The 23,606-nt window shown below is 29.8% G+C and overlaps 1 protein-coding gene across 20 annotated transcripts in view; it reads left to right on the top strand.

Annotated features, from left to right (window-relative positions):
• The window catches only part of LOC145293296 (homeodomain-interacting protein kinase 2-like), a 288,357-nt gene that overhangs the window by 44,747 nt on the left and 220,004 nt on the right, over positions 1–23,606 (top strand). For 6 of the 20 annotated variants that reach the window (XR_013869707.1, XM_080139908.1, XM_080139917.1 and 3 more), the window contains exon 1: positions 8,005–8,437. The exons of 7 other annotated variants lie outside the window; for them this stretch is intronic. The gene's annotated coding sequence lies outside the window, so the exon portion shown is untranslated. Of the gene's footprint in view, positions 1–8,000; positions 8,438–17,692; positions 17,776–19,891; positions 20,027–23,606 lie in introns of those variants that run through there. 7 more of the 20 variants (XR_013869708.1, XM_080139913.1, XM_080139923.1 and 4 more) reach the window with 4 other exon arrangements.

Consider the following 23,606-nt stretch of genomic DNA (forward strand, 5'->3'; position numbering starts at 1 on the left):
TTATTCCTTTAATTCAGTTGACATTTACAATTCTTGACAGTAAATGTAAATTGAATTAAAGGAATAAATTATGAATTTTGGAATATAGTTTTTTGTCATTTATTCACTATATTTCTCTGTAAATACATTGAGTTTCTTAAATAAGGATTGGTATATATTATAAGAAAATATATTTCTACAGAAATATATATATATATCAATCAAGGCAATGTGACATAACCCTATATAAGCAAGTGTAAACTTCTAATATAAATATTAATATTTATATATTAATCTCAGCCAACCAAATAAAAAAGCTCAATAGAAATACAATAGAGTAGAACTTGTTATAAGGGAAATAAAATAAATTAAAACTGTAAATTAAAATTTACAATTAAATTTATTGTTCGAAAGAATACTCCAAAAACAATTTTCAAAAGATCCTTATTCCGAAGAATGCTTCGTGGCTTAGTGGGGGATGCCCTTTTCTCTACTCTGCAACCTCTCTCCCACAGAAGAGACGTTGCGAGCCTATCCTTGTTTTATCGTTATTTCCATGGCAGATGCTCGTCTGAACCCCAATCTCTGGTCCCCCCTCGCCAATCTTTCACGAAAAACACCCGTCTAGCTGAATCCACTGTGAAAAATTTCCCCCATTCTTTATCTGTGCCTAAATCAAAACGCGGATCCCATGAACAAAGCTTCTTTCTTAGAACTGCACGCCTGTGGAACTCTCTTCCGTCTGCCTGCTTCCCGCTGGACTACAACTTGGATGTCTTCAAGTCCAATGTTAACAAATTCCTAATGAACCGCCCCCTTAAGTAAACACTTCAGCAAATCTACTCACTAACTTAATGTACTTGCAATAACCCTTATCCCTGAGTGGCTTCCGGGCCTTGATAAGTGGTGATCACTGTAAAAAAAAAAAAAAAAAAAAAAAATGCTATTTTTCACTTTAGAGGAAAGAAAGAAATTAGCAAATTATCAATATAGCCGAGCTAAAATTTTACTGGTTATGGCATTAAATGGAACTGCTCTTTATGATAGTTAATTATAAATTGCAAAAAAAAAAAAAAAATGTGTTCATGTCGGTTAAAAATGTGAAAATAGGGAGAAAATGGGGAAAATGACTGCCTATCACATAGTATTCATATTATTATAAGCATACATTATACAATCTCATTAACATTCTTGTCATTATTATAACCGTTATTTTTAATAGTTAGAAATGGTACCAATGGGAATGCTACTATTATATGTATATATCACTATTAGTATTTTTTATTATTAATTTTGTGTTATCTTTTTTTCATTCAATTATCACTATTTTAATTACTCTTATTATTAAAATCAATATTAATATCATGATTATGTAGTCTTTATTACTTTTTACCAATATTATACTTATTAGTACTATATATCATTCAAACTCGGTAGTGTTTGAATGAATGGTTAAGTAACAGTTTTAGGCATTTAAAATTGCATTAAAGCTTCACTGCTCACTCATTTTTCAACCAAATCTCAAACAATTATTACAGTTTATAGATCACCTTCTCGGCTATATTGTGAAAAAATTTGTAATTTTCGTTCAGTAAAACAAGTTATGATGAATTTTCTGGTATTCAAAACCATAAAAAAAATAGTTGAGCGACGTTTTTTTTATGATTGGTTTCCATAGCAACCATGTCGTTTCAACGACTACTGTTGCTACTAATTCACTAATGAAAGCATGAAAGGGAGATAATTGGGGGATTTTATTAAAAGCAGACGAGTGTCGTACATTGTTATTACATATGTGTTTATGGGGGCAAAAAAATAAGACTGAAATTAAGCAAAGAACAAATAAATTTATTGAAAGTCTGGAAAAATCATGAATTACAATAGAAAAATGCGAGCATGAAAAGTAATATGATTACGCTTAAACATGGAAAAGTGAAGGACTAGTTGTTAAAACTGGAAAAGAAAAGGACAAGATATTCCAGTAAAAAATATAATTTATAATATAAAATATTGCAGCATTAAGAATTTTTTGTTATTTCAATTTATAACATTATATAATCAGTTCTTAATGCTACAATAGTTTAAGTTATAAATTTATTATATTTTTTACTAGAATATCTTGTCCTTTTCTTTTCCAGTTTTAACGACTAATTCTTTACTTTTCCATGTTTAAGCTTAACCATATTACTTTTTCATGCTTGCATTTTTCTATTGTAATATATATATCTTTTAAAACATTTTCCAACTTTATCATTATTTTTTTATTCATTTTATCTTTAGTATTATGATAATAATTAGAATTAGTACTATTACTAAATTTATTACACAATTTTAATTATTGTTCAGTATAATTACAATCTTTACTACTTCTCATTACTGCTGGTAGCAACTTTATAATGATTGCTTCGAGTGACAGTAATGGTATTGTTTCTTATTTAATAGAACTATTGTCTTCATGTTCTTTTTTTTTCTTTAATTTTATCAATGACAATTGTATTTCAAAATGTTTAATTTTAATTTATAGCATAAATACCAATATTATCTCCATATTTTATTTTCATTAATCATTTTATTTAAATTTTTACTGGCAAGTGAAGTGTATGTACAAAACAACTGGAAACAAATGCCGAGATAAGCGGAGAGCACATACAGCGCCTAGAATTCCCAAATGGTTACCCATCTGGTATTAACCAGGCTCAACACTACTTAACTTTGGTGATCTGACGAGAACCGGTGTGTCAACGTGATTATGCTGTACATAACAACTGGTATTTAACAATGTCGACTCAGGAGGTGTGGTTGGAGATTGCGCACCTCTTACCACAAAAATTTCACATGCAGGCACCCCTTCATTGGTATTCATAGTCTGTCAAAGACTGAAGGAGCCTGTCCGTGTTTAAATTTTTACTAAAATGTGTACCTTGGTTTTATTTTTATTTTACTCACGCGGAGCAGTCACACAAGCCATCATCAACGATTGCTCTTTGAGAACGACTTGTGGTGTTCCCTGGAGTTTGAGTGACAAGTCACCCCAGATTGCCAGTACTATCCAATCTTTCGATAACCTTTGCAAAAGAATTTGCATTATCGGAACAGCCACTTACCATTGATTTCGTTGGTAGCGACCATTAGTTTTCATTGGAATTTGGGTGGCAATAAGCCTCCCCAAGGTCTCGGTCCTCTTTGAATTCAGCCAGCAGAAGTCTGGGTAGTGCTTTCTCTCCTTGATCTTTCCATCCTCTTTTATCCTCATTATTTGGTGTGGTGCCCGTTTATGTTGACACTCACACATTATAAAATTTAAAAAAAAAACGGGGGGAGGAGGTATCTTACAATTATACAGTTTCAGTTTTCATGATTTCATGTGATGTTACTTTGTGTTTTGCATCTGTGTGTAGTTTGTGTGTCCAATTTGTGTGTAGTTTGTGTGTCCAATTTGTGTGTAGTTTGTGTGTCCAGTTTGTGTGTAGTTTGTGTGTCCAGTTTGTGTCATGTTAATCTCCACATTAAAGTTTCCTTAATATTTTTTGCAGTTTTCATTATTGAAATTCGTTGCATTTTCTCAGCCATCCCTCTGATTCCAATCTCTCCCACTCTTTTTTTCAAAGGTTTTAGGTATTGTTCCTAGTGCTCCTACTATTAGTGGTGTTATCTTGACTTTCTTCATTTTCCAGATCCCTTTGAGCTCTTTGGCCAGTTCCGTGTATTTGTTTCGCTTCTCAGTCTCCTTGATCTTCACTCTATGATCTGCTGGAACGGCAAAAATCTACAATCTGGCAGGGCTTTTCCTTCTTGTTAACTATTATGACATCCGGTCTTCTTGCTTGCATAGGTTTATTCATTTGTATATCCATGTCCCATAGGATCTTGTGGCTTTCATTTTCCAGTACTGCTGCCATTTGTCTGTGTGTTCAAGGTGCAATTGTTTGAATAATTACCAATGCACTGCCTTCCTCACTTGTCCATGTCTATTTTTATATTATTTTTGGGTTAGTTTGCTGCATTCACTTATGTAGTTTATTGTTTTGTATCTTTGTCTGCAGAGTCTGCATTTGCTGTTTTCTTGTGTCTGGTCGATCTTTGCTTTGATGTGGTTGGTTCTAATTGCATTATCTTGTGCAGCTGTTATTAGTGATTCAGTTTCCCATTTCCTTTTGTAGTCAATTCAAGTGTTTTCATAAGTCTCTTGTCATCCTTATGAATCGTTCATGTAGCTGTTTCTCTTCCCATTTTTATTTCCTGGTCTTATTCTTTCATCTCTTTTTCTATCTTGTTTCTTCCATGTCCCTTGATGCAATAATTTCTCTTTCAATGTTCTGCATTGTTTTTTGCTAATTTCTTTTTTGTGTAATATAGTCTTCTACACAGACTAGTCCTCTTCCTCCATCTTTTTTCACATATAGTCGGTCAGTATCATCCTTTGGGTGTAGTGTATTGTACATCGTTATGAGTTTCCTGGTCTTCTGGTCGAAATTCATTAATTCTTCTTTCGTTCAGCTTATAAACAGTCCAGAGTATCTTATTAGTGACATTATCTCTTTAATCAGGTTTCTACTATATTAGTATTAGTAGTAATAGTATCATTTTTATTATCATTATTATTATTTTATTATTATTTTATCATTATTTTTTTATTATTTTATTATTATTTTATTATTTTATTATTATTTTATTATTATTTTATTATTTTATTATTATTTTATTATTTTATTATTATTTTATTATTATTTTATTATTATTTTATTATTATTTTATTATTATTTTATTATTTTATTATTATTTTATTATTATTTTATCATTATTTTATTATTTTATTATTATTTTATTATTTTATCATTATTTTATCATTATTTTATCATTATTTTATCATTATTTTATCATTATTTTATCATTATTTTATTATTATTTTATCATTATTTTATTATTATTTTATCATTATTTTATTATTATTTTATTATTATTTTATTATTTTATCATTATTTTATCATTATTTTATCATTATTTTATCATTATTTTATCATTATTTTATTATTATTTTATTATTTTATCATTATTTTATCATTATTTTATCATTTTATTATTATTTTATTATTATTTTATCATTATTTTATTATTATTTTATTATTATTTTATCATTATTTTATTATTATTTTATTATTTTATCATTATTTTATTATTATTTTATCATTATTTTATTATTATTTTATTATTATTTTATCATTATTTTATTATTTTATTATTATTTTATTATTTTATTATTATTTTATTATTATTTTATCATTATTTTATTATTATTTTATCATTATTTTATCATTATTTTATTATTTTATCATTATTTTATCATTATTTTATCATTATTTTATTATTATTTTATCATTATTTTATCATTATTTTATCATTATTTTATTATTATTTTATCATTATTTTATTATTATTTTATCATTATTTTATTATTATTTTATCATTATTTTATTATTATTTTATTATTTTATTATTATTTTATCATTATTTTATCATTTTATTATTATTTTATCATTATTTTATTATTATTTTATCATTATTTTATCATTATTTTATCATTATTTTATAATTATTTTATCATTATTTTATTATTATTTTATTATTATTTTATCATTATTTTATTATTATTTTATCATTATTTTATCATTATTTTATTATTATTTTATTATTATTTTATCATTATTTTATTATTATTTTATCATTATTTTATTATTATTTTATCATTATTTTATTATTATTTTATTATTATCATTGCTATTATGATTGTCACCATTGTTGGTATTCTTATCATTATTAACATAGTTATGTTTTGATCACTTTTAAATTAGCCATCTTCCCTTTTAATGTTAGGATTGCATGATCTTGTAACGTTTTTTCTCATGCATCGCATCATGCTGTCTTGACGTCTCCGGCTGTCTGGGTTTACACCTACTCATTTGCAATTCTAATTTGAATTGACCTAATTTTCAAATATAAAGTCTGCTCTTACCATTTAACACCATACCAACAATGGGAGCAGTTCAGTTGGTTATATTTAAGTGACTGAAAATCAATCATGCTATTTTGGGGCTTTTTCAGCAACTGCTAGAGCATTTTATATTCCTTTAAGCTACATTGAACTTCTTTTCCAATCGGATTATTTTTCGTTCTGAAATCACTTTTCCATTTGTATTATTTTTCACTCTACAACTCACTTGCACGTTCCACTGTCTTTGAACCTCAGACTTTTTGTTTTTAAAAAAATTTGCTTCGCTTTTTGGATTTATCACCGAGTGATTCTTCATGCACTCTGGAACTTCTACTAATTTTTTTTTTGTATTTTTTTTATTCCGCCCCCCCCCCATTTCTCATGTTTTTAACTCGCATGAACTCATTTATTATTTTTTTTTGTATGTTTTTGCAATTTATAACTAATCATCATAAAAGTGCTGTTTCATTTAATGCCATAACCTACAAGTTTTTAGCTTGGCTGTAATGATAATTTGCTAATATCTTTCTTTCCTCTGAAGAGAAAAATAGCATTCTTTGAAACTCCACGAAATAAGCATCTTTTGAAATTTTTTTTTTTTTTTTTTTTTTTGAGTATTCTGTCGAACAATAAATTTCCTTGTAAATTTTAATTTAGTCTTAATCTCTTAAATATCTGGGGTTTCTGTTTTCCAGAGGTTAAGTAACCAATGAAGTTTAACGGGGTTAATACAAGAGTGCTCAATACTGAAGTATAGCAGGGTATACTCTTTATTTGTTTTTACATAAGCAGTAATATGTTGCTACACAGTCATGAGCATGTTTCGGTCAGCTAGTTACCAGTAACTAGACACCTCTTCAGGCGATATAGCTTATAACGAAAGCAAAGTTTGCAATAAAAATATCAGGTCTTCTTCGTCACAGGAGTTAAAATCTGGAGGTTCCCTCAAATGTTGTGAAAAATGGGATTTGGTTGTATGTAAATACCCAATGGGGGGGGGGCGGATTTGAGTCTGTGTTGCTATATATTCTACGCGTATCTTTATAACGCATACAATAAACACTTGCGCACACACACCGCAAAACACGTGCGTGTGTCTTTTCTCTTGCAATAACATTTCTAACACGTCTGTTTACAATAACATTAAACCTAAGTGGACAAAAATAGGAACGTCCTATTTTTTTTTTTTTTTTAAGTACATTTTAAGCACATATAAATGTGGTATTTGCGTAATCACGAAATAATCTGTGCAGACTGCAGCAGGTAAATTTTTTTGCTCGCAAATAAAAAATTATCTACAATCAGGCGCAAGGCCATCAAAAGTGTGGGATGATCGGAGGGGGGGGGTCTATAATCTTTTATTTTCTATTTCACCCTAAACTAGACAACAATCACCAACCATTAGTTAGATATTCAAAAAACTAAAAGAACAAAAAGAACCATGGATGCAAAAATAAAAGGAAGTTGCAAATGGATCGGGGGGGGGGGTCATTCTTTAGAGTTTCAGCATTTTTCTCCATCTTTTAAGTTTTTTCGTTTGTTTGTTTTTGTTGTTGTTTGTTTTGTTTTGTTTTTTACTTTTATAAACTCCACCTCCCTCTCCTTCTTTCCCCGACAAATGGACATGACGTCAGGTCACGTGATTATTAATGAGGCCCGAAAGGACTTTCGAAAACAAGTTTTATTTACTGACGTTTATTTTAAGGTTCACTTGGTTCTTCGTTGAAGTTGTTTCTTTTCAATGATTATTATTTTATATATAAAAAATCCAATTTATATTTTTAATAGTTACCTGAATTATAATATTCGTTTTATCGATAGAAACGACGTAATTAATTCGTTAACGGGATTCTAGCAGTCGCGGGGGAAAGTGAGAGTACTTGCTTCTGAGTTCTATGGCGTCTCGCTCTCCTCCTACTTCTTTGTTTGGATCTAAATCAGCTGCTACTTTACCCCTCTCTATATTAAAAACTTTTAAATTCTCTCCCCCTCTCTAAAAGCTAGTATTCGGGCGAGGCGCTGTCCTAAATCCGACTAGTGTTTTAGCTGCCCCTTACGGTTACCACGAGCACTTTTCACCGTGTTCGCCCCAAAAAAAGAGCCGACATGTTGAGTTTGTAGAGAAAATGGCTCTGATGGAGCCGGAGTTTTTCGCCCATTTTTTTACCTGATCGACGGTAATGATCGTAAGCAATCCGCTTTCGGGGGATTCATGTCGATATCTACTGCTCCCCAAGGCACGAATCCGTGAAGAAAGGCAAAGACATTTGAAAGATGTTGTTGTTTCTGGTCGACGACAACGAAGACGGCCTTCTCCCTTGCGTACTTTAACACGGAGAATAGGAGATATTTCCTCGTCGACCCTTTTTTTTCAGCCATTTACCAATGCTGTTTGCTTCTTGTTGTTAGAACCGGAGGATAACAAAGGCTTCTGCTTCACATCCCTTTAGCAGAAGCAGCCTAAATAAGGTTAGTTTTTTTCGTGTTTATCTCCACAAAGATTTCGTGTTTAGCTCCATGTTGTGCGCAAAATGCGTGTGCGCGCTCACTGGCATCACAAAGAACGAACTAAAGGTTAAACTTACTAAAAAGAAATATATATATATATATATAGATCAGCTTTATTAATATACTTCTACCAAATAAGTCTATAAATGAAAGGAGTTTTCTTAATAAAATAGACGCGATCAAAATATATAAAAAATGTATTTTGTTTGTTTTTAGGGGTTTTTTTTTTTTTTTTTTTTTTACACGGCGACACTATTCTGTCAAAGAATAGAATATCTTTATAATTTTAAAAGCGTTCGGATCATTCATTAATGACCAAAAAGTAGGGGTTTCATTCTTTTGAATACATTTTATTACTAATCGATCACAACCAGTTTGTTTTTAAATTGATTTGATCTGATTCAATAACATAAAAATCGTTATAATATTTCGCTTATTTCGATTTTCTTTGCATCGATATCTCCTGTGTCCCCTGTTTCGACCCTATACACAACTTCGATAAATACACATGGAGTTATTTATTTTTACTGTTAATCGAATATTTATTGAAATAAAGAGTACAGTAAATCCAAAACAATAAAAAAAAAAAGAAAAAAATGTCTATATATTTTGAATTATGTTTTTGTACTAGTGCACTTATTGATCCGTGCTAAAATAATAACGTTATTATTTAAAAAGCCATTCTTAACATGGGGAGGGTGTTTTGTACCTATTCGATACGTAAACCTTACAATTGAATAATAAAAAAAAAACTTTAAACTTGAAAATACGATTTAAAAAAATAGCGCGGATCAGTAAGTGCATTAGCACCATTTTTTTTTTTTTTTTTTTTTTTTTTTTTTTCTTATTGTTCCTATTTACAATGCCTCCCCACGGGACAGTTAGACAACAGGGTCGTTTTTTAACGCGGAGAAAAGGAACAAAAATAAAAATTGTCTCAGTCGTGAAGGATCTCTCATCCACCGACAGAGAACAAGAAATTGAAGTGCAGCAACTGCAGCATCTGAAGAAATACATCAAATGTTATTTTTTATGTAAAATGTTTCCAATGTTTCCTGTTCTCTAATAAAAATATATTTTGCCATTTTAGGCAAAAAGAAGCGAAATTATATTCCAACGATCCCTATGCTATGATTGAACAAAAGTATAAATGTAAAATGTTAAAAAAAAAAAAACGGCTGAATTCGGCTTCTTTTTTTTTTAACATGTAAATGATCGAATAGGTATTCGATCAAAAACATTTTTTTTTTTCAATCGTGCTGTTTGCATATGTGCGTGTGTGTTTCTCGCATCTATGTGACAGCCTTGACTTTTTTTGTGCAATGTTTGCGTATGTGTGTGCGTGTGTTTTTCATAGTTTGACGTGACTTAGACATTGTCTTATTAATCGATTATTTATTGAAATTTTAAAAAAATGCTGTATTGTAAAGTACTAAACTTTTTAGAAAAATCCTGTTTACAAAATTAAATCCACCAGAATACATTTCCTAAACAAGTCCACGAATTTTTTGTTTAATAGTTGAAAAAAAAAATGCATTACCTCGTGATTTTTGGAAATTTGAAAATGATTTGAGAGCATTTAAAATGTCGAATAGAAAGTTGATTCTGATTTTTTAATTAGTAAATTCTCATTTATTGAAAGTTTTGGGGTTATTTGCATCCAATTTTATAGAGATTAAAATATCTAAATAATAACGACGAACAAAATGGAGATCGTTGTAAGGTTTGTTTTGACGAAGTTTCTCTTTAAAGATCTACCAAAAAATCAGGTAATATATATATGAAAAAAGTTAATATTTAAATATTTGTAGGGGTGTTCAGTTTCTAATGCAACGTTCTAGTAAAACGATCACCCATTTTAGAACCACTTGACGTTTTTACGCCAAATTTCGCGAATTTATGGGTTTTATATTGACATTTTTTTTTAATATATATAATTTGAGAGATTCGTGTCAATGCATAATAATTTACTGAAAAAAAAAAGACAAAAATAAAAAAATATGGGCGGGGGGGGGTCGTACACTTGTACTAATCTGTCCCCCCTCTTCGTTATTAAGCAAAAAATAAAACAAAATATGAAATTTTCATATTCGATACATTTTTTTTTTTTTTTTGCATACAGACCCCCCCCCCCTTCATTTTTTGTCCTTTATTTTCATAACGATTTAGTTCAATTACAAAACTAATAACCAAACGATAATTAAATTTGGTTTTCAAAATATTATTTCAAAAATAATTTTTAAAACTTGCTTTATCAATAATTATAAGAATCGATTTTTTGGTGAAAATATCAATGTGTAATCGGTCTGAGAGATCAGTTTCTTTATTTCATATTAATCATGATCACGTTAGTGTTTTTTTGTTTTTTTTCTAAATTTAAGTAATTTCTAATTAAAAAAATTACTATTTTATTTTATATATATATATATATATATATATATATATATATATATATATATATGTCTGGTCACGAATGGGCTCCTATATGGTTGGTTGACTATTTTAAAAAACTGATTACATATAATGATAGAAGATGTATCGAGACACAGAAATGGGTAGGTTTGATCTGGCAGAATGATGGTTCATTAAAATTGTGGGGTCTGCGTTCGCGTCTGGTCCACAAAGTATGAAAATAAATTAAAAAAAAAAAAAAAACGTTTACAAGTGTTTTTGATATAGATGTACATAAGAATACTTTGATAAGTATGTTTTAACTTAAATAGGGATGGTATAATAAAATTGTGGGGTCTGCGTTCGCGCCTGGCATCCATAGAATGGAAATAGGCACAAACTTTAATAAAGACTTTTCATATCTATCTGTGTAAGTATACTTTGATAAATATGTTTCTGTTTGAAGAAATATGGTATAATAAAATTATGGGGTGTTCGTTCGCACCTGACCTCCATAGAATGGAAATATGTCACAAAGTTTAACAAGCTTTTTTTATCCACAGAATATTGTGATAAGTGTTTCAGTGTGAACAGGTATGGTATATTTATATAAATTATGGGGTATATCTATTTTATTTTTACTTTCATCATATTTTGCTTTGGTTTTGATACCCCCAAATTTACAACCCTTACTTTTCATAACCTATCATACTTTCATAAATCAGAGTCCATTTTCTGTAGGCTGTTTTTGAACCCAGTCAACGACGAGTACTTTTGCTAGTGTAATATATGTGTGTATATATATATATATATATATATATATATATATATATATATATATATTAAAAATAAAACCTACGATTGTTTAAATTTATTTCAATCTATCCATAATCAATGATCAACCATGGATGAAGTAAAGGATTCACTTCGAAATATGTTCGAAAAGATACGCTTGAAGAAGGTCGGAGTTTACATCGGCCGAAACGTTGTGGATACAACAAATAAGAGGAAGATTGTTATTCGAAAACATTTCCATTTTTTCCTTAAACTAGTGTTATTTACTAATACTCGACTGGAATTGTTTTTGTCTTTTTTTTAGAATTGAGATATTTTTTTAGCTTTGTATGTTTTTAGCTATTATTAAGTTTTTGTTGAATTATTAAAACGATTTGTTCTGAAGTCTTCTATTATTTATTTAGTTACTGGCAGGGGAGGTAACGCTAATACACGCTTAAATATATTTTGATTCATGCATCTTTCGTAGCCCCAATTCTCTGTTATTGTACCTAATATATAGTAATGATTTCTAAAATTAAAAAATGTTTTGGATGCCACTGCTAGAATCGAAACCAAAACATTTATCGTTCCAGCGGCGTCTCTTATCGATAGCTATCGAGAAATAGGTTAGAAAACGACTTGAAGAAATGAATTGAATTTGGGCATGCGCAAAAAGAATTTAGAATATGTCGGCAAGTTGAAATGAACATTTTGCATTTCAACTTTTTTTTTTTTTTTTACAAGGGAGTCACCACTTTAAGGCCCAAATGGCACTCGAGGATAAAGGGTAATGAATGTAAGGTGATAGTGTAATAATCGTTAATGGTGTAGGTTGGGTAGAATTTTATTATTTAATGGGGCGGCTCAACAAAAACTCGTCTACTTTTAACTTGTAGTCGGCCGGGAAGCAGGCCAGTGGAACACTGGAACAGTGTTACTGTTACTGTTCCACAGGCAAGCAGTTCTAGGAAAGAAGCTTTGTTTATGGAGTCTGCGTTTAGATTTAGGTGCAGATAGATTGGTGGCGGATTGTTGGGTGCTTCTACACTTTAACGTCCGAAACTGGAGATGCCTATTTTATTTCGAGCACTTGTCGATTAGAATCAGAGGGAGAAATCAGTATTTTTAAACTATGGGCGAAGTTAGAAATAAATAACAAAAAAAATTAAACTAGATAAACTTCTGGAAAGAACTATGAAAAAAAGTAAATAAAGAAAGTGAAAGAGAACATATACCCGTAATCGTTTAATTTGAAATGTTTCGATTTAATTAATGAAAACGAGAAAGTTTTTCATTTATTTTTAGGCTAATTTATTCTTTCCGGAAGCAATCGTTCTCCAGTTTAATTTTTTTTGTTATTTATTTCATGCTTCGGCTATAGTTTAAAATACTGATTTCTCCCTTGAATTTTAACAGCAGTTGCGCGAAATAAAATGGCGTCTCCAGTTTCGGCGATAAAGTGTAGAAATACCGATTGTTGATAATGGTTGTAGTTAGTCGAGTGTTTTTGTTTTGAATAACAAACAATTGATAACAAAAAAATTGCCGACATATTTCTGTACGCGATTCATCTATCCAAACACAGATTTATAAATAATCTGTGTATGATTACTGATCCCTGTTAATTTCAGTGTTATGTGACCAGTAGTATCGGTTATTTACACATCTGTTTTTCGGTACTCATGCAGAGAGTGATCCATGCTGAAATAATAACGTTATTATTTAAAAAGCCATTCTTAACATGTGGAGGGGAGGGTGTTTTGTACCTATTCTGTACTTTAACCTTACAATTGAATAAAAAAACAAAAAAAAAACTTTAATTAAACGTGAAAATACGATTTAAAAAATCGCGCGGATCACTCTCTGCATTAGTACCCGTTTTTCTATAGATATTCGTTTTGCAAAAGTCTTTTTTCTAGTTTCATTCCTTAGATCAACTGTAAATATTCATTCTCTCACCTCTTGAAAGCCTAAACCTTTCGTGTTTGAACCCGATTGCTGATCCGCTAGTTGAGACTGGTAATATCAATCCGGGATCAATAATTTCCAAATTTTTTTTTTTTTTTTATCGATCACTAAGAATTGTGATTTCCGATAATAAGGTTGCATTATATTGCTGTTTAGTAATTCTGAAATATTTGAACTTTCAAATGAGTCGTTATGCTCATATTATGCCTCCTAAAAAGGAATTTGGGGAATATTTATGGATTGATTTTTAATTAAAATTCCACAAAAAATCTCAATTTCCATGAAAGGCTCTCACACTCTTTTTACCCCATTTGCAATTGTATAAAACTAACTTTAACTAAATATAGCCCATATTCTGACTCCTTAACACCACACTCTCTGTGTTCGGGCAATTACCTTAGGATTGAATCCTATATAGTGTATAAATACAAATACATACCTAACTGGGGAGGGGGGGGTAATTTTAAAGTAATAACTCAATTTTTAACCAAATATCATGGGACAGAAAAGTAACCATTTTTGGTTTTTACAAAAAAAAAATAATAAGATAAAATTCTCCGGGTTTGTATTACTGTACACATAGATTCGAAAAAGATGTCAAAAAACAAATATATAACAAATAAATGTTATCAAAGGCAAGATAAGTTACTTTTCTACCAAACTGGATATATTTTTCGTGTTTTTATTCAATGTAACATGTTTATTCAGTTCTTAACACGGAGACGGGAGGGTGTTTTGGTGTACTTATTCTGTACTTTCACCTAACAATTTGATAAAAACAGGTATCGTAAAACTTTAATTAAACTTGAAAGTACTATTTGAAAATAGCGCGGATCAATAAGTGCACTAGCACCAAATAACATTTCACTGTGTTTCTTTAACACGGTAAGTTTGGGAAAAGGTGTTATAAATAAAAACTAGACAAAATACTATTAAAAACCCGCCGAATATATGTCAACCTATGTCACGGTAACATATATGAGCGAGTTTTTAACAGTATTTTATCCAGTTTTTTATTTATAACACCTTTTCCCAAACTTGCTGTGTTAAAGAGAGAGTCAGACGCCATCTTGAATTTTCCAATACATCGGTAAACACTGTATGTTTTTCGAGCTGAATAAACATGTTACATTGAATAAAAACACGAAAAATATATCCAGTTTGGTAGAAAAGTAACTTATCTTGCCTCCGTGATGTATTTGAAATTTTGAGCCTTTTTTCGTTTTAGGCTTGTCTCTGCCTAAAATAACTTTTTTTTATCCATCGTTTGCAGCGATAGAAAACTAATAACAAATATTCATTTTCTTTTCTTTCCGCAATCTGTTTCATTAATGAGTCATTTTTATTTTTTTAATGACGATCAGATTCCACAGTTATCCGTTATTTCCCTCTGGTGACTGATCAACTCATTCAATAGCAGTTTTCTGAAAGCGAGTTTGTCGCAGGTTTGTTTGATGCTCACTGGTTTGACTACGTATATATATATATATATAATTATATTATATTCACCTTACATTCATTAACCCTTATCTTCGAGTGGTTTTCTGGCCTTGATAAGTGGTGACCCCCAAGTAGAAAAAAAAAATTATATTCGTGCGAGTTTTCATTTCGGCGTTTCGTTTCGCGTGTGATGAAACTCCTTTAATGTTTTTTTATATTTAGCACATGGTTTCACTAAACATAAGTTGTTTGAGCAATACCTTGTGAATTTTCAACTCTAATGGAAGAAACTATATTTAAACTTTGGTTGAATAGAAATTCCCCACTGGGTCGTGGCTTTCAAATCTGGAATAGGAAATTTCGACTGGTGTTTACTACAATAAATATTACCAAAAGCAAGATAAGTTACTCTTCTACCTACATGGATAAGTGTGTGTGTGCGTGTGTGTATATATATATATATATATATATATATATATATATATATATATATATATATATATGCCGACATATACGAGTGCTACCTCACTACATATCGGCTCCGATGTTGAACGTTGTTCGACTGAGGGAGAATTTATTATTTTTACAAGGAAAGCATTTTTGCGTGCGACCTTTTGCTGGAGTTAATGTAATTATTAACAGGGAAATTGGTGAAAGTCAAAATGGAATCCGCGCTATTTTTAAATATTATTTTTAAGTTTTACGATACCTGCGTTATTTTTTTTCTTTAAAAAAAAAATTTCAAGTTAATTTTTGTATTCTTTTGTTGTTACTTTTTCTTTTGTTTTTGCCGGATTTAACAAACAAAAACAAAACAAAAAAAGGGAAAATTTTGTGCTTATGCACTTATGTCATCGTTATTTCTAATGGCTTGAGTGCCTCCCCCAATGTTTGAAGAGTTTCTAAATTTTTTTTTTTTAAGGAAACTTGGTGAAAGTCAAAATTAGCACTTGAGGCGATAAACAAAAATAAACAAAAAGCTTTAGCGTGTACGCTCTCATGGAATGTCGTAGATCGAAACACAGTGAAATGTTATTTGGTGCTAGTGCACTTATTGATCCCGATCCGCGCTATTTTCAAATAGTACTTTCAAGTTTAATTAAAGTTTTACGATACCTGTTACGATAATTGTTAGGTGAAAGTACAGAATAAGTACACCAAAAACCCTCCCGTCTCCGTGTTAAGAATGGCTTTCTAAATATCATTATTTCAGCACGGCTCAATAGTACCTTTTATTTTCTTGAATAAAATAAAAACTACTCGACGAGAACACTACTGTTTTTGTTTTAATAATTATTTTTTATTCAAAAATAAAAAAATAAAAATTTCAATTGTTCAAAAATGCCCCCCCCCCTTCCAAGCTTATTGGGATTTTTTTTAATTACTCCGGAAAAAAAATTTCCATCCAAAAAAAACAAAAAAAGATAAAATCATAACAAAAATCATGCGCAAATTTCAAGCCTAAATAAATAAAAAAAAAAAAAAACTAGGTCACACACGCAAAAATGCTTTCCTTGTAAAAATAATAAATTCTCCCTTAGTCGAACAGCGTTCAACATTAGAGCCGATGCGTATTTCGCTAATGGGGTAGCACTCGTGTACGTCGGCTATTTTAAAGAGTTGGGGGGGGGGGTGAAAGAAATTGTACGTCCACTCTATTTAATTAGAACAAAAAAAATGGCGACCATAAGCATTGCACGGAAATTGAACAGTAATGGTGGAAACGTATAATTCTCAATTGTGTGAAAATGTTTTATCAGTTCTTAAACTTTTCAAATTTGCTTTAATTTCAAAATTGGAATTTCTTTCGCCACACGAAAAGCAAATAACTATTTGACCTTCTAGTGTTGGTGCTTACCCCCCCCCCCGATTTAGGGTTAATGTACCTATTTACTATGCCTCCCCACGGGACAGAGTTAGACACCAGGGTCGTTTTTTAACGTGGAGAAAAGGTACAAAAATAAAAATTGTCTCAGTCGTGAAAGATTTCTCCTCCACCGAAAGAGAACAAGAAATAGAAGTGCAGCATCTGAAGAACAGATGGTATTAATTTGCTCCCCCACCGAGCAAATTAGGCACAAGGCCGATTTTTAATGTGAGGCGTGAAGAGAGGGGGAAGGGAAAAAGGGGACCAGCTCCCGAGAGGTGGGAAATGGGAGCTGGTTAGTGGTCAGGCATGTGGGGTTGCCCCCACATCTGGTCTTTGCTAGTCAGAGCTAGTCATTTTTTATGCTTCGATAAGTCAATTTTACGATAACAAATTCAGAAAAAAAAAAAAAACTTTGAAAGTCGTTTCAGAACATTAAAAGTACAGAGGTCGGTAGAAAATTAAATTTAATACGTTTGATGAAATAATGGCAAGGAGGTAAACATGCCCAAGACTAGAATTTCGTTGATCTGTCACGTTTGAGTTTTGTCTGTCACAAGCGTGTTCATCGATAAAAGCGCAGATAAAATGGACGTATCTTAATAGACGTTCTTGTTAGTATTTTCCCCTTTTCATTTCTCGGTGAAATATTTTTCATGCACTTTGTCGAGCAATTCATTTCAATTGTTTCATTCTTCTTAGTCGCCGTACACCAGCAGAGCAGCACCCTTTCTTCTTTCGTCATAATAATACTACTCAACATTCCATTGTGCTGAATTCAAATCTGTTTATAAATACTAAATCAGTTTTAAGTGGACCATTTTACTTGTACCCATCGTCGACGGTATTTTTACAGGTGACTCTAAATTAATACGCACTCTCATTTTAATTTCTTCACTTCTATTTTATTATTTTTATTATTATTATTTATTTATTTTTATTTTATTTTATTTTATTTTTTTGTACTTGTTTACATACGGGTTCATCGTGGCATTTCGGTTGTTTCCGTAAGCGAGTTACGGAATCAAACGAAAAAAACAAACAAAAAAAACAGACGAGACTAAAGGAAATTTTTGATTCGTTGTATTAAGAATTTTTTGTTTTAATTTAATTATTTTTTCGTTCCTATTTTTTTTTTTTTTTAAATTCATTTTACGAAACCAAGCTAAATTTAGTCAAGAATTCAAACTAATTAAAAAAAAAAAATACACATACATTTTTTCATGATATTTATACCCGTCACGGAACGAAAATACGTTTAAAAAATCACGTAAATTGATAAAATGTTTGTTTTAAAAAGATAAATCTTATACTAATTTTTATCCACTTTTTTTTCTTTTTATTGTAAATGTTTATTTATAAATTTCTTTATAAAAACGTGTCGATTATCATCCCTAGATGTAAAAGATCTTTCTACTCCAGTAGTTTCTTCCCCAGAACCGCTAGACTTTGGAATTCTATTCCGGGTCCCTGCTTCCCCAACTGTACTGACATGCAGAAGTTCAAGTGTAACGTGAACCGACATCTTGCTGCCCAATTCCCTACATAGTATCCCAGTAGCTTATGTCCCTGATAGTAGCCCCTTACACCAAAGTGACAATGTGCCTTGTTTGAGGTGAAAATGTAATAAAATATATATATATATATATATATATATATATTAATTTACTTGTGCGTACGTTCAGTGTCACAAAAAATCATCATCGTCGCAAACGTTAATTAATGAGAAACGAATTACCTCCCTTTATAGTCACTATTTATCAGTTAAAAATCATTAAAACCATTTCCTCCAAAAATTAAAAAGGAAAACAAAAACCAAACATGGCTGTCTGTTTACGGTTTCAAATTGGTTATTTTATTTTATAATTTAAAAAAGTCATATTGACAAGAGACTGAGTTGCTGTTGTTGTTGTTATTATTATTATTATTATTATTATTATTATTATTGTTGTTTCTTTTTTAAACTTTTTAAAAATGTTCAAGAGAATTGACATCCGTTCCTTTATAATTTATATAACAAAATATTAAGGAAAAATAGAACAATGTGTTGTGTGCTCAATTTTCATTTAAAAATGTAATTTTTTTTTTAATCAATTTATTTTTTGGCTTTAAACAGTTAAAAAAGAATTTGCTAAAAGTTGTTTTAAATTTGTCGTTATTTTTTATTTTATTTTATTCATTAAAGTCAGTCTTAACAGGGGGGTGGAGGCTTTCTTAATATGTACTTTTAATAAACAAGATGCCGTAAAAATTGAATTTAACTTGAAAATCTTAATCTAAAAAAAAAAAAAAATAGCACGGCGGTCAATAAACTGCACAAGGAACGCGATTATCATCACAGACAACGTATGTATCCGAAAATTATATTATTGATATTGGTTTCTCTGATATTTTTCAAGTCAGAATTATTTCTAGAAGGACATCAGGTACATAAAAGAGGGACCATATGAAGGTTGCCAACATCGTAAGTGAAAGTGATTTTTGTAGAACGAGCTAGATTCGAACTTGGAACACCTAGGTTGTCAGTCCGTGTCGTTAACCACTAGAACACTGCCTTCTTGCGATGTTCCTCTCAGAATGTATTGTATTTGATTTTTTTTTTTTTTTTTTTTTACAAATCTAAAATCTGAATTAGCACTTTTTTTCTGCATGAAAAAGATGGTATACACGTTTTTGTTCGATCGGTTAAAAACGTTATTTTACAAACTCAAAATTACCAAATCATTCGAATCGAATAAAACAAAAAACGAACAAAATGATCAAATAAACCCTAATTTCATCTGCGTCTGGCAGATTTGAAAAAAAACAAACAAAAAAAACAAAAAACGTAAATAAAACTGGAATATTAGAACAACGTTGACAAAAAAATATAGTCTTGATTTTAAAAAAAAATGTTTTTAATTTAAGCGAATTTAAGTTTAAAAAAAAAGTGATTTTTTTTTTTTTTTGCATTTAATCATCGTCGACTGTAACTAGTGTGTAAAACAAAAACAAAAAAAAAAACAAAAAAAAAGCTATTTACAATGCCTCCCCACCGGACAGAGTTAGACACCAGGAGTAACTTATTGGAGGTGCCATTTAAAGCTAATCTTGATGAGTCAATTACGGTGAGTAAGCAAAGAATTGGTTGATTAAACAAAAATTAATATTATGTACTTTTAATAACATTTCAACTTTATAAAATATTGAAATTTCGATCAATTATAATATAGGTATTTATTTGCTTCCCTTCGAAAGCAAAATGTGACACAAGGTCATTTTTAATGTGGGGGAAACCAGCTCCCCAAAAAGGGGAACTCTGGAAGTAGGAAAAATAAATTTGCCTTAGTATAGAAAGGTCCCTTCCTCCATTAACTAAAGACAAATTAAGTGTAGCAATGTAGCATCAGGACAGATATTACACTCTGATCCTGGTCTGTACCACGTATATTTTGTTCAGAAGTACAAAAGTTATGATGTCACATATGGGGATGGGAGTAACTATGTGGTGGTGAGCTTTGGAGGTCTCCCAATGTTTGTTTAAAGGGGAAATAAATTATATTGTAATTTAAAAGAAGTTTGTCTTTTTGTTCATTGTTTAATTTGTTCGAAAAAAAGGTAGCATTTCTCGACGCTTCTACATTATCAGAACGAAATTTTGTAGTCGATAAATGGAATTTTCAGATACAATGGTTACTACTGATTTTTTTTTTTTTTTTTTTTTTTGAGTCAATTCTAATAAATTTTAATGGTAGCTCCCAAATTATGCAATCGAAATTACCTGAATATTACTGAATTATTTTTTTAAAAAAATTAAAAAAAAAAAAAAAACTTTAATCGTGATAGCAGGTAAAAAATTGTGACCATCTTTTTTATAAAATAAATCGAAACAGGAAATTACCTCCCTTTTCAAAACTCCTGTGTCTTTACGATCATTTTCTTTAATAAATATTTTTCTATCTTATCGATTTTCGTAATTTTTGTATATAATCATCTTAAAAAATACGAGGAATATGTAGACACCATTGTTTTCATGTGAAATTCGGTTTTACGATTTCCAAAGTTTCGTTCTGAAGCGCCTATTTCATTGAAAAACAAAGTTTACACAAGTGAATAAACAGAAAGAATTTAACATTAAAATTTTTTTGACTGTATGTTTATACAAATTGATCTGCTTTAATTAGATATTTAGATGTAGACCCCTTTTTTTTTTTTTACACTAAAAACACAATAGCAGTTGGTTTTATTCTATAAATTTTCGTAATTTTTGGATATATTACTATTTTCGACATGACAATTAAATACTGTTGTGCTGGTTTAAAACCACATTTAAAAAATAAATTGGTCGATTCTATCTTAACAAGCACCAATTTTCGTATTTTTTTTTTTTTTTTTTTTTTACTAAATTATTATTTTTAATAGGGTGGTACTTATGCAATATACGACCCACGATTTCCATGAAGTTGACCCTGGCTCGCTCGGCAGCTAAATGACTAATCCAAGTAATTTCATAGAAATCACGAGTCGTAAAAGTACTATTTAAATAAATAATCGATTAGGCTATATCCTAAAATTCAGTACGCAAAGTTAAGACGCCGAAAGTGGACTCGGTTTATCAAAATATGGAATGGAAGTCGATAAACATGAAACGAAATACGAAACCATATGAAAATAATTTATTTCAAAAAATGTATTTTTAACACATCTTGTGCTATCATAAAACAATAAAAAATAAACTTACGTTTATATAAATATTTTTTTTAACACTTGTGTTATCACGAAAAAAAATATTAATTTTTTTATTTACATTTCTACAAATGGTATCTTTTTAAAATATTTGTTTTTCTCAAGTCTTATCACAGAATTTTTTGTCATAAATGTGTGTTATAAAAAAACTTGAACATTTGTATAAAATAATGAAGGAAATAGCTACTTTGTTTTATGGTGCATTATGAAAAAATTGTGTGATAAAATTGGAACTTTTTTTCATTATTTCCATCTGAATCTGTTTTAAATATTTAGAAAATTATAGAAATTTTACTTTTTTACTTGGAAGTTTTACTTTTTTTTTAAATAAAATATTTCCATATTTTAAATATTAAAAACATATTTCTAGAAAAGTAAAAAAAGTAAAAGTTTATTTTTTATTGTTTCAAAAAACTAGAAGTGGTTCCATGTAGCTTCGAATTTCGTTTCATGCTTAGTGACTTCCGTTCCGTGTTTAGATAAACAGCCCACTTCCGGCGTCTTAATTTTGCGTAACTGAATTTTTAGACATCAGGGCGTTGATTAAAGTATGTAGATGCGAGAAACACATGCACGAGAAATAATCACACAATACTTGCCTCCCTACCAGGGTAGACTTAGACACAAGGTCGGTTTTTAATGTGGGGAAAATCCAGCTCCCGGATAAGAACAAAAATTAAAATTGCCTCAGTCATGAAGGATTTCTCCTCCACTGACAGAGACCACCAAAAAAGGTGAAGTGTAGAATCAGAACAGCTACTACACTGTGATGTTGTCCCGAAGGCCAAGATTTAAACTGCTAAACAGCATAAAATTGTTTTTGTTTTCCTTTATTCTAACGCATCATTGTAAGTTGCTTTAAAAAAGAAAAAAAAAGTTCTTTAGTACTCACTGTATATGCAATGATATCGATGCATATACAGCGATTGTTACTGTCTTCTGTTCCTCGACAACAGCAACTTTAAATCAACCTTTGGCGAATCGTCATCAAAATACTGATGTCCTTCGTTATCATTCAAAAATTGGATGAGAAATCTTAAATTGAAAACAAAATATCATTGGGCCATAATTGAAAATGTAAACCGCTATGTAAGGTTAGACAGTCACTGTATACGCAAACACACTTCAATCGGAAAAAATATGGTTAATTTAAATTAAAATCGTTTCACTGTTCTTCATTTTTTGTAAAAAATTTCATAATTGTATTTATTGTTTATAGTTTAATCAATAGTTGGTACTGGTCGCGATTTGAGTTCCCTGCCGAACAACATAAAAAAAACACTGACTTCTCCCTACGCATGAGGAAAGGACATGTTTTAGTTGCCATAGTAACTAAACGATCATGAATTTTTATCGACTTTTTATAAGTTTTACTGTTTATGAATATTGAAATAAATGAAATTACTACACATTTATTAGTAATAATTTTATCGACTTTTTTTTAATAGCATTTTATATATATATATATATTATATATATATATATATATATATATCATATAGCGCGAATCATAAGTGCACTAGCACCCATTTTTTTTTATTAAAAAATGTTTAGTAATTTTTAAAAAGTCGATAAAATTATAATAAATGTGTAGTAATTTCATTTATTTCAATATTCATAAACGGTATCGACTTTTTTTTTAATAGCATTTTCTTTTTAAATGACGTTTTACTGTTTATGTCTCACTTTTATCGACTTTTTTTATAAGTTTTACTGTTTATGAATATTGAAATAAATGAAATTACTACACATTTATTAATTATAATTTTATCGACTTTTTAAAAATTACTAAACATTTAATAAAAAAAAAATGGGTGCTATGAAAAAAAAGTCGATAAAATTATTACTAATAAATGTGTAGTAATTTCATTTATTTCAATATTCATAAACAGTAAAACTTATAAAAAAAAGTCGATAAAAATTCATGATCGTTTAGTTACTATGGCAACTAAAACATGTCCT

The sequence above is a fragment of the Euprymna scolopes genome, chromosome 14, assembly GCF_053919585.1.
Source record: "Euprymna scolopes isolate OS-2025 chromosome 14, ASM5391958v1, whole genome shotgun sequence".
Lineage (NCBI taxonomy): Eukaryota > Metazoa > Mollusca > Cephalopoda > Sepiida > Sepiolidae > Euprymna > Euprymna scolopes.